Source organism: Balaenoptera borealis (genome assembly GCF_965194805.1).
Source record: "Balaenoptera borealis genome assembly, chromosome: 3".
Classification (NCBI taxonomy): domain Eukaryota; kingdom Metazoa; phylum Chordata; class Mammalia; order Artiodactyla; family Balaenopteridae; genus Balaenoptera; species Balaenoptera borealis.
The window spans coordinates 172800461-172813215 of NC_138866.1; the positions used below are offsets into that span (position 1 = coordinate 172800461).

General features: G+C 47.8%; 1 pseudogene across 1 annotated transcript; it reads right to left on the reverse strand.

Moving 5' to 3' along the window:
- Positions 1 to 974: 974 nt before the first annotated feature.
- LOC309625847 (Krueppel-like factor 13 pseudogene) lies at positions 975 to 12710 on the reverse strand (annotated as a pseudogene). Its single transcript has one exon. The product of its transcript is annotated as a Krueppel-like factor 13 pseudogene (transcript).
- Positions 12711 to 12755: the final 45 nt, after the last annotated feature.

Consider the following 12755-nt stretch of genomic DNA (forward strand, 5'->3'; position numbering starts at 1 on the left):
ATTTGGAATAAAATTCCTGAACCTGGAATGTGAGTTCCTGAGACATGAAGTGTATTCGGAGTGTGGCTTTCTCTGCCCCACCCAGAAACAACTTTGGGAGGGACCTCCGAGGGCCTTTCCGGGCCTCACTTTGGAACCAGGCGTGAAGAGCTCTCACCCCAGGTGCTCAGGGCGCAGCTCCGTCCAGGTGGCCAGCACGTCCCATTCCCTCTCCTGGACCAAACGCGAGCAGGGCTGTCACACAGCCCAAAGAGAGCCAGGGTGGGGCCACGCCCCTCACCCCACGCCATTCCCGCCTGGTTCCCACCCATAGCAAGAGCAATGCTCCCGCCCAGCTCGGGAGCTACCATGCTACTCAGAAGCCACCACCACACCACTGGCTGATCCCAGCTGACACACAGCAGTTAGAAATGGGCACCTGGAGTGCTGCAGACAGCAGACTGCCTGCCCCTGGCTGCTAGGGACAGAGGGTGCCCATCTGCTCTGGAGCTGCCCAGGGGCTACGAGCACCAGCTGGGCCTGGGTCTCTGGGGTTCCTCTGTGCTGCATCCCTCACCGTGATTGGCTTGGGGTGGAAGCAGGATGACCACAACCAAGGCACTCTGGGCTCAGGGAAGCCCCTCTACGGCCCTCTGAGGTCCCAAGGATCATTCCTCCTCATGGCAATGAACAGAGGTCTCTGCAAGATACCCCAAGTGCTTCCTAAACCCACACCCCCTGCCCCAACACACACACACACTCACACACACTGTCCCGGGGACTTGTATTTACAGGCCCCGACTCCCTGGGGGAAGGGAAGGGAGGAGACTGGGCAGGTGGTGGCTTCAGCTCTCCGCTGAGGAGCGCGCCGGAGCCCGGCCTGAACCACCTGCCCAGGTTAGAGCTCTGGGAGAGACGTCCCCAGCTCTCTGCCCGCCCCCGTCAGCAGGGGAAGGCTGGCGGTGGGGGCCCTGCACCCTAGTGCCCCACAGGCCGGGGGTGTGCCAGGGCCTCCCAGGTAGGAGGGGGAAAGGAGGAGGGGAAGGGAGGAGTCCAGGGGACACAGGGCTCATGGAGAAGCTGAGGGTTCACTAATTCTGAGCTGGGGACACGGTGAGTCTGAAAAAAGCGTTTCCCACAACTTCCGTCCGGTGCTCCCCAGGGAGGAAAGAGAATGCACGTTCTCTGACTGCATTTCCCATGACATCCGCCTCGCCACCCCCCAAAGTTCCAAGTCACAATGTTCCGGTCTCTTGCTACGGAGCAGTCTCTGTGAAGTGCCGAGCTCAGCCACAGCAAGCCACACACACAGAGCGCCTGGCCAGGTGGCCCCGCTTCACACATCGTGTCAAACAAAGGCATCCCAAGAGCAGGGCCGGTCGGGGAGAACGTGGGAACTGGACGCACCAATGACACCTTTGGACACCCTTGTAGGAGGCCAGTCAGAGAACGTGGTGTAATGGTGGAAGGTCCTGGGGCCTTCTGCGGGGACACAGCAGCGGGCGGGGGCCCTGGCCATGTGGACATCAGATGGTGTGGCCTGCTGCCCAACACGGGTTTGCATCTCTGCTTCCAGCGCTCCGAGGGGGACCTGGGCAGGGTCCCGGAGGCGAGGACCCCTACAGTCTCCCTGGGGAGTGCTCCCCTTACCCATCACGGCTTAAGGCGTCCCTCTGAGCCGTCTGCATTCTGAGCCCACTGCCAGCTGGGGCGAGGCTGAAGCTGGGCAGGGGGCAGGAAGAGGGAGCCGCGGGCCCTGCTTAGGGGTCTGCTCTGGAAGCACAAGGTCGGTGACCACGGCTCCAAACTAACCGACCGGCCTATCCGCCGCCTGCACTGAGCTCCACCTGCACTGCTTTGCCCCCAGTGTGTGCCCAAACCTAAAAGAAAATTCCAGAGTGCAAATCTATGTACAGAGTAAGGCGGCAGGAAGGGGGTGTCCTTACTGACCTCGTGGAACATGTCCATCCCTGAGAAAGGGGGGGTTCAACACCGCAGAATCACCTTCGTGGGTATGTCTCTTGTGCAATTGTGGATGGTGTTTTTTGGAACTTTTTCGTTGTTTTTTTACAAATTTGACACCAGAGGTGAAGAAAATCGTTTTTTTGTTGTCATTGACTTCATAAAGTTCTCTCTCTTCTGATTACAAAAGGAAACGACATGGAATCACAGGTGGAAGTGAGAGCATCTGCTCATGGCTGTGGTAAGGAGGAGGGGCCGCGGGGCTGGGCGGGGCCTAGGGTGGGCGTGGTAAGGATGGGGCGTGGCTTGCCGCGGCCCCCGCCCCACCCCGCCCCGCCGCCGGCGCTCAGGGCGAGCTGGCCGGGCTGATGGTGGGGCTGCTGGCGTCCGAGCGGCTGTAGTCGCTGAGCGAGCGGGTCCGCGAGCCCCCGCCGCGCCGCTGCAGCATCCCCAGGTGGAAGTTGGCGTGGCGGCGCGCGTGCTTGGTCAGGTGGTCGCTGCGCATGAAGCGCTTGTCGCAGATGGGCCAGCTGAATTTCTCGCCCGTGTGCGTGCGGTAGTGCCGCGCCAGCTCGTCAGAGCGCGCGAACTTCTTGTTGCAGTCCTGCCAGCTGCAGGCGAAGGGGCGCTCCCCTGTGTGAGTTCTCAGGTGCGCCTTGAGGTGCGAGGATTTCCTGTAAACTTTCTCGCAGCCCGCGCAGTGGCACTTGTGCTTTCTCTGCGGGGACTCGAGGTCGGCGCGACTTCGACCCCGCTGGCCCCTTTGTCTGAGGCCGGGCTCGCCGCTCCCCGCGGCCCCCAGCTCTCGCTCCGGCTCCAGCCCCGCCTCGGGCTCGGGCTCGCTCCACGCCGGGCTGAGGGGCGCGGCCGCCACGCCGTCGGCGCCGGGGGAGGTGGGTCGGGGGCGGGTGGTGGGGCGGGCGGCAGGCGGCCGGGGGTCCTCGCCTTCCGGGCTGCGGCGCCCTCTCTGCGCTCCGCGGGGGCGGGCGCCGGCGCTTGTTGATTAAGGTCCGCCAAGACCCGCACGCCTACGACGAGCGAGGCGCTGTCCTTGCCGTCGCGGCGCTCATTGACGCGGGGCATATTATACTTATTAATACATATATGTCTTTATTATATTTATACTTGCTTCTTGTCTCTGAAAATTTAGTTATTTGACGTTCTTCCACCATATGTTGAGTAGTTTGATTTTCAGTATGGTTGACTTGTTTATTTGTAAATTTTGGATTGTGAACTCATCTTAAGTGGTGGGAATCTTGTACAACCTCTAGAGCAGTTTTTAACTTCCTCTGCTAAGGAGATTTCCAGGTTGGCACGACTTTTTTTTTTTTTAATTAATTAATTAATTAATTAATTTTTGTCTGTGTTGGGTCCTCGTTTCTGTGCGAGGGCTTTCTCTAGTTGCGGCAAGCGGGGGCCACTCTTCATCGCGGTGCGCGGGCCTCTCACTATCGTGGCCTCTCTTGTTGCGGAGCACAGGCTCCAGACGCGCAGGCTCAGTAGTTGTGGCTCACGGGCTTAGTTGCTCCTCCGCGGCATGTGGGATCTTCCCAGACCAGGGCTCGAACCCGTGTCCCCTGCATTGGCAGGCAGACTCTCAACCACTGCGCCACCAGGGAAGCCCTGGCAGGACTTTTGGTTGCTGTGGTGGTTAGCTTTGGGGCTCGAACATCTCCAGACAATGGAACAGGCTCATGATTATACATTTTTGAGAGAGATAATTATTTTTTCCATCCAAAGTCTAGGCCAAGATAAACAGTCTTCCTTTTTTGGATGGCATTTTGTTGTCGTTACAGTTTACTTTTTGCAGAGGGGTAAAACCTTCTGGAATCTCTCTTGACTCAGAAGCCTCAGTTCAATCTCCCTTTCCTCAAAAAGGCTCAAGGTCTTATCATTATTTAGGATTAACAACCTAACCATTTGGCTGCAAAAACATGTAAAACCCTGTAGAGCTATCTAATATTACCAGCTTATTCTTATCTTTCTAGTTTAAGTTTCTCGGTCATTTTTGGCCACTGTATTTCTCTTGCCTTATTATCTTTAGTTTTATAGAAGGAGCATTTTTAGTTTTTCCCAACTCCAAAACTGCCAGAAAGGGAAGTCTTTCTGCTGAACTCTCAAAGCTTAGGCTATTCAGCTGAGAGTCTTGGGTTAGAAAGGAAATGATTTTAACAGTAATAGAGCCAATCACAGAGCATAATATATATGTGTTTACTTTAAAAGTTGGTATTGTGCCTTTGCCTGCCTAGAACTGTATTTTCAGGAAAATAACTTGCTCTTGACCGAAAATGTTTGTATTGTTTCAACAAGTAGTTACTAAGTGTCTACTGTCTGCTCCACAGCATGGGGGGCGCTTCCAATTGCAGTGCATTGGCTACAGCCCTATTTCTCTCGCAGCCAAAAGATAAACGAACCCATGTTTGAACTGGAAAAATGACAATCAATGCTCTGCAGATCTTCCATGTGAAAATGGTGTCCTTAAAACAAAACAAAAAGGGAATTAAATGGTGCTGGAATTTTGACAATGTTGTCGCAAACTGCTGCCCATTAAAAGCAATTAGCCCATTGTTCTTTTTTTTAGAATCATTTGCCTCCAGGTATATTTGTTTATAAACAATTAGATGCAACAGAACCATAGAAAGATATTTTCGTTCTATTCTCCTGAATGCAACAATGAAGTTTGGTGGAATAAAGAAGTCCTTGCTCTGTGTAAAAAATAACAAAAGCTCAGTGTACCACAGCGGTGTTTTTCTTAACACGATTCCCGGAATCTGTATTGTTTATGATAAGAATCTACTACTCAGTTCATTTATAAAGTCAGCTAACCAGTGGCCATGAGAAAAACAGTACCCTATAGAATTTCAAGACTGAATTTCTTTCAGAAGGTATGTGAGTGTTATTGAATATCAGAGACCCAAAATAGCAGATTAACTGACCAAAGCTACCTAGCATAGACAGTTGGGGTAGTAAAATATCCTAGGAATTTGGATTATGCACTAGAACCTAAAGGATAGTTCAGGCTAATCTCTTCCTTTCTCGTCAGTGGTTTTCTTAATCCATGTGGGTAATTGAAACAATCTGCATTTTGACTGTGAGTGGTCTGAAAATGAAGTGACTGCAAGTTAGAAGTAAGACCGTGTTGGGTCAGGTTAATCTCGGAGAGGCAGCAGTGAGTGGTGGCGTGAAGGGAGATCTTAATTCCCTGCCCAGGAATTGAACCTGGGGAGCCTGGTTGAAAACCAGGAATCCAGGCCACCACACCCCCTGGCTCTTGCCCCCAGTGAAAAATGCATTTCTCACAGAGGCAAAAACTGTAAAAACAGGTACAAAGTTTATTATTTGAGACACAGCTCAACAACAAGTGGGAGAGCACACAGAGAAACTGTTTAGTTAAGACAGAAGCAAGGCAGAGATGCACACCTGGAGAGGAGGGGTGTGGGCATCCTTCCTAATGAGGACGCTCAGTAAAGAGGTGTTTAAATCATTCATATAGGGCAGTTCTTCCCGGTCTTTGTTTACCTTTGGCCACTTATCTGGTTTCTTTTTCTGCACCTGCCCTGCCCTAAGACCCTCCCCAACCTGTGTGCACAACGTTTTTCCAAGATGGATTTCAGCCTATGGGATGGCCTTAGCATCACATATTATGGGGTGGTGCCCCCTCCTTTTGACCCCCAAGGAGCCTTTCTGCACATGTGCAATGTTTCCCTTGCCCCAAGGATGGGAAATATATGACCTCTTGATAAACCCTTTTAACAGGGTTTAGCCCCTCTCTGTCCCTGCCATAAAAGTGTCCAGTGTCCGGTTATCTACCCTATTCCTGTTGCTGTTTCTTATACCGAAGTGCAGATATCGAAATATAGACAGGAGTCTGTTCATAAATATGTAGTCCTGGAGCCCGTTTGTCTCTTGCCTCAGAAAATGTAAACAGGGGGCTGGTAATGAATGTCCGGCCTGGAGCCCATCTTCTTCTCAGCCCAGGTAGTGTGAACAGGAGGCCAGTTGTAAATGTCTAGCCTGGAGCCCATCTATCTCCTGCCTCAAGGTGGTCTTTAATATGTCCGGTGATGGAATGAGATGTTTCTGGATCTTGAGGGCATACATGTTTATTTAGAGTTTCCTTAGAACTGGAAGGACTCTGGGGGGGTCACCTGGTCCCACCCCCAATACCTGACTTTACAAATAGGGAATCTGAGTAGCCCATTGTTCTTATTAAGTGGATGTGCAACTTAATAGAGCTCAAAGGGCTCACAGTCTGAATCTGATCTGATCTCTTTTGCAAGTAATTATGACCCAAGGGAAGACTCAGTAGATATATCTACAGTTATACATATGTGCTCCCTTAGAAACAGAATCCAGTTATTTGTATCAGTTTTGTAGAAAATGAACTTGTCCAGCTCTGCAAGTATGGTTTACTTGGCTGGAGAATGCATATGGACACCCATTTACATCTATTAATTTGGCTGAGAGATAAAGCAAGAGTATGGTGTGGGTATTGACCTTCATCTAGCTACATCTCTCCTGAAAGGACACTGCAATGGATTCTGAAGCAAAGTGTTCTTTTGAGAAGAACTGATCAGAACTGAAAGATAATTCAAATCTTAATAGAAAGTTCCTATGCCTTTAAATGGCTAAGGGACCTCTAGGTATAAAGATCAACAGGAAGTCTGTTTCAAGGTCACTTGGACCTTGAAGCAAAATGAAGCACAAGCAATCTCCACATGGCTCTTCCCATGGCCCAAAACTATTGTGAGGTGGCTCAGAAATCACAAAGGACACCCTTTGAGTGAAGACGGAATGGCAAATATCCATTACAGCATTGTTGGGGCATCTCTGACGTCTTCTCACCAGTCCCTGAGATGTCCATAGGACCCCAACAGCCAAGTGTGATGGAAAATTCTGTGGGATTATTTTGCTTCTCCCATGACTGATTTGCTTAGCAAGGCTGAGAAGCTGCCATGATCCCTAGAATTCAATTTGTGATTTCTTTGACTCCATAAACCATCAGTGAATGAATGACTCATTTAAAAACACTTAATGAGACTCTACTAGATGCTTGGGTTGAAGTGACAGAGGCAATTAAATGGTTCCTGCCCTAAAGGAATTCACCGGAGGCAGAGGGTTCCATAAACCATTTCAATATGATATGATGAGAGTAATGTGAATGGAGGAGGGGCACAGATCCAATAGTGAGAGCGTGGGGGAGAGGGTCAGGAAGGGATTCCCAAAGGAAGTGACCTCTGACCTGAGTAAGAAGAGAGTTGCATACTCATTTACCAAGTGAAGTGTCCTCAACCATAAGAGAAAAGCAAAACTCAAGTGCCCTTTGGTTAATAACACAGCAGGTATGGCTATTTCTTGAGGTACGATGCCCCATTTGATTATCCTAGTTTTGTTTTGATTATCTTGGTAACTGAACCTCTACTATTATGTGAATTTATTTTCAGAAGCAAATGCATACCACCTTCTGAATAGCTTGGCTGTTTTATATCATAATGGACTCCTAGACAGTGCATGCTCCATCACCCACTGCTGGACCAGGGTTGACTGACTTGCCAGGAGATGCCCTGAGAGGGTGACAATGGACATTTCCTGTTCAGTCTTTCTCTTCTCAGGCTGCACATCTCTGGGAGAGACTTAGAGTGGCTGCAGCCAGAGTCCCAGCCTGGGGTCACTGTGAAACTAAATGCCCCTTATAACTGCAGTTATTAGAGCAAAGATATGACCATTTGCTTTGGACTCTATGCAAACAATGAATTGAAATGAAAAAGGGTAGCTTTAGGATGGAGGCATGGAAACAGATGGCAAATTCTTAGAGGTTCCAGGGACAAAGCATTCTCCATCTCCATCGATGAATTGATAATTTCCCACAAGAAATTTTCAAAATTCTGCATTTTATCATTGAAAGGAAACAATTTAATTCAACAGGAATTCATTGACTGCTAACTTTTGGACAGCTGCTATAGTGAATGCTGGATTTACAATGATGAAAAAGACTTGTTTCTGCCCCAAGTTACTTACAATGTAGACGGACTCTTAAACAGATAGCCATAATGCAATGATAGAGTAGATTTGGTTAATTTGTAAAAAGATTATATCCCCGTGATCTTATTACCATTGATTCCCTGACCAGGCATGATAAAGTGCAGAGGAGATAGTTAAGCCCTGATTTTCTATCCCAGATATACCCAGAGCTATTTTGCCTTCCATAATTTTGCTTGCAATTCACACCTCCAGATCCCAGTCATAATTAATAATCTATTGATATCAATTTACTGTACCACTTTTGTGGAATTGCCCAGATGCATGCAAACTCGCTTCTCTAACTTATAGAATTAGGCTCTTTCTCCAAGGTTCCTCTGTCCCTGGACCCCCAACTCTGCTTCATGTTTCTCCCATCCCATCCTGACATTAATCTTGGCCCATATTTATCCACAATCCTTGATCTTGTACTCTTTCCTCCATTCAAAAATCATTTACTCAAGTTCTGCCATTTATGAACCCCTGTGGATTTCAACAAGTTGTAGCTAAAATAAAAAATGGAAAAAGCACCTATAGGAGTTGCATCCTGGGTGATTTAGCCCCATAGTGGAAATTGCAAATGAGAGCCAGGATCTTTAAAGAACTGAAGGTGGCAGTAGAGGAATAAACATTCTGTCTGGTCCTGGGACTGAAAAAAGCCAAGTAAGGAATTCTAGCTTCACTCCATTTTCTCTCACCCTTGTATTATTTCTCTTCATGTTTCCATTTCCCTTCTTTTTATCCCTAGTTCAGCCATCTATCTTTCCTCTCCAATTCTTTTTCTCCAGGTCTTCCCAGTTGTTTTTGAAGGCTTTGTGCTGGCAAAGATACCCTCCTCTCCCATCAAGAAATATTAAATCTGCCATCCTTTGCCTTTTCATCCCTTTAAGCCTTACTAAATAAATGGACTCTAAGAACATAATCTTTAATATAAAACATACCAATACAACACTGTGTGGGTAAAATTCGCAAAGATGTGATTTTAGGCAATTACCTGTAGGATTTTCAGCCAGTGGCTAAACTACGTCAGTGACATCCCCAGGAGGATCTACATCAGGGATCAGCCAACTATTTCCCAAGGGTCAAATCTGGGCTGCTATTTGTTTTTGTAGATAAAGTTTTATTGGAACATTGCCATGCTCATTTGCTTACCTATAGTCTATGAGTGCTTTGCATGAGAATGGTAGACTTAATAGTCTTGACAGACTGGATGGCCTGCAAAGCCTAAAATATTTACTTTCTGGCTCTTTACAGTTTGCCGACCCCTGTTCTCCGAGTCTGTATTAATCCAGTGAGGCTAAATCATGCTGCAGTAGCAAATGATTGAAAATCTCAGTGGTTTCCGACAAAGGGCTATTTCTCACTCTTATGATACAATCTTTGAGGGTAAGTTTTTGTGTTTCACTCCAGGAAGCAGGCTGAAGGAGCAGCCCCCGTGTGGACTAGTGCTGAGAAAACTTTGATAATAATCCAGGCTACTACAGTGGCTATTTGAGCTTTTGTTAAGGGTTCAACATAGAAATGAAAATGTCTACAAGGTCTTCGGGCAGAAGGTTAATCATTTTTGTCTCTTCCCTTCCCTTGGAGCATATCAAACAGTATGAGTCCTACAGTGAGTACAGCCTCAGAATGCTGTGCTCTGGGGGTGAGAAGGGGACCTCAGAGCTTGTGGATTCCTGGCAAGACCCCCCAGCTAGGACCTGGCCCTAACCCATCCCAGCTCTCACTCACAGTCTCCCCTCACCACTTGCTTTGAGAGTCTCAGGGTTCATCTCACCACATCCTGTGTGTCACAGATGGAGTTCCCTGTGCAGGAGATTTGCACACAGGTGGTTCCCCTGGTGAGTTCTCTCAGCAGCACCAGCCGCGGGGGAAGGGGAGGCAGCGGGATGGGGCGGAGGCAGTGCAATTGCAGCAGGAACCTGCACAGACCCTGCAACGCTAGGAGAGCTCTGAAGCTCTCGTGGTCTTTCTGAGTGGCTGTGAGCGAGGTAGGCCAAGGGGACAGATATTCAGACTCAGCACGGACTGGTCACAGTGGGGCAGGGGTGCCAGGAATGGGTGTGATGTTGAGCAAGGGAGCTCTCTTCATCCATGGGCAGCTCCTGCAGGAGGGCTCACCTAAGAGCTGTCAGCACCAACATCCCAGCGGCTGGGACATGAATACTTCATTCCTGGAAAGGGGGCTGGGGATCTGAGAAAAGCATCGCAGCCCCGTCTACTCCAAGCACCCCTAGAAGTGCAGGACTCAGGGCTCCCAGCACTTCCCCATCCCCTGGATTCTCATCTCCATGCAGCTCTGAACACGCCCTTTTCTGTCCCCAACACCTACGCCCCACCAAACCCTGACTCTCCTACAGTGCTTTCAAATTCATGGCCTGCCAGCAGCACACTTCTGTATATTTGCAAATTCTTCTTTAATCCTTTCTTCCATCTTCTTGCTCTAAGTGAAGCCTAGCTCTTCCCGGAGGCCATTGCTTTCCCAGTAGACCTTTCAAAGGATGCTGTTTTCTTCCCACAGCTTCTATCCCCTGGGATGCAGAGGTGGCGTAGGCATCCTCCTTTTCCTTCCCCACACTGCCACTTCCAGACCTTGCAGGATGGAATGACTGATTGAATGGAAGCAGTACCCACTCATTTACTTGTTTTAGCATATATTAAAAAAATGACCATCTTGGAGGTTGTAACTACTGTGCAGCTCAGGTGTTTGCAGGTGTTTAAAGTACACTTTTGAGCTAGCGTGGGAGAACACCACAGGCCTAGGGGGTTTGCTAGGACCGTTGGCTCCTGCTGGAGGCCATCCCTTCTTCACTCCAGCATTCGGTTGTACCTTGTATGCGTGCATGGCGACATCTCTCCTTGTACACCTTCAGATTTGAACTTGCATCACACCAGCAAAGTATTTCTAAGTAATCTAGGTCTTTTGGAAATTCTGGGGCCAAGAATCCTCAAAGACCTTCTGAAGAGTTTTGAAGAACTGGGCCCCTTCTTGACTGTCCTTTGCTCAGGACTGTGATCCCCTGAATTGGACTCGGACGGTCAAGGCAAAATGTGAGTGGTGGGAGCCTCACCACTTCCTTACTTCTAACTGATGGCGAACCTTAAGCCACTTGGCTCAGCCCTGGAAATACTCACTGCAGCTTTGACAGAAACTCTGAGGTGGCGCCTGGTTTTTCAAGAAACCATGTCTTCTTGACAAGCCAGTTCTGTTCTGGATGTCTGGGACGGGTGAAGTGGCCGCCAGCATGTGGAGCAGCTGGGAGTCACCTGGTGGATGAAATCATTCATGGTCTCACCTTTGCCTCTGACCTGCTGAGAGCCCATGGGCAAGTTATTTCCTGCCGTGGACCTCTCTTCTCATCTGTAAGATAATGGGACTGGCTCAAGAGCATCTAATGCTCTTTCCCAGCTCCATCACTCCTGGAATGCTGTGGACTTTTTTCTTCTTCCAGTACCGGTTGTTCTTGCAGCTCTAAGTGAGCCCTGCACAGCTGCTCCCTTCTCTTGAGATAATATTTTCGTTGCAATCTTCCCCAGTCTCCACCCCAGTCCTGTGGTTTTTCTCTTTCATATCATTGTTTTCTTATTCATATCTAAGCTGGGTTGGTTTACAAACGTTCTGGAAAAAATTGAAATCGACTCGGCATACATTTATTGTATGTAAATCTGAGCCACACACTGGGGACACAGACAGGAAAAGACAGGGCTCTGTCCCCCAGCCCCACAAAGCTGGGTAGAAATGACAGCGAGCTCCTTTCCTGAAGATTCCATCTTAAACACCCCAGGCACTCATCAACATTCCCTCTCTCTGCCATCCTGAGAATTTTATTTATGTATTTCCAAAAGGATATAAGGAAGTTAGCAGTAGTTATAAATACCAATGGTGGTATTTCATCTGTTTCTTTGATGAAAAGACAATATGTACCTTCTGTCTGGGATTAATGTGGTTGGGCTACTGCCATTTTGCAGAATTGTTATCTTACCGTGACAATATTTTTAAACAATGGCCAAAACGCTAAGTAAATGCAGGATGTTCAAAATTCTGAGGACTCAGAGTTGGAAAGAAGGCATGCCCAGGGACCAGTGGACCAGCAGTGGTCTCTGAGAGGAAGGGAGGGAAAAGTCGACTTCGGTGACTTAAAAGGCACCATAGCTCCCTCTAGGGGTGGTAGTTATTCAATTGCTTTGCTGACCTGCACTTCCCCTCCGAGAATAAACTCTACTTAGAACAAAGGAAATCTGTCTATTCCCAACTTTAGGAAAGAACTAGTGGGCTGGGAAATGACAAATTCCTAGGTGTCCACAGTGAGGTTTGCTCTGTGACCTGGGTAATAGGTTCAGAATATCCAATTGTCACGTACTTCACTGAAAGCACAAAAATGCTTCCAAGGAAGAACTTTCAGTGATTTTTGAATGGTCCTCACCTCTGTTCCTCTCCATTATCTTAAACATTAGACAATTAAGAACATTACACTTTACACATTTTATAGTTGCAGTTTGGTTGCAGTTACTCTTTTTTCTAGTAGTTTTATTGACTGATTATTAATTATTGTTGATATTTATTATTAATAAATGACTGTCTAGAAAAATCATATTAACTTCACATAGGATTTGAAAAACACTAGAAAATGTGGTCGCTATTAAAGAATATTTAATTAGGAAAAAAAAAGCCATTTTAGGAAACATTTTTTCTATGTAACTTATCCCATCTATTTTTTTTTTTTTGGAGTTAAGCCAGTATTTTATTTATTTATTTATTTATTTATTTATTTATTTATTTATTTATTTATTTATTT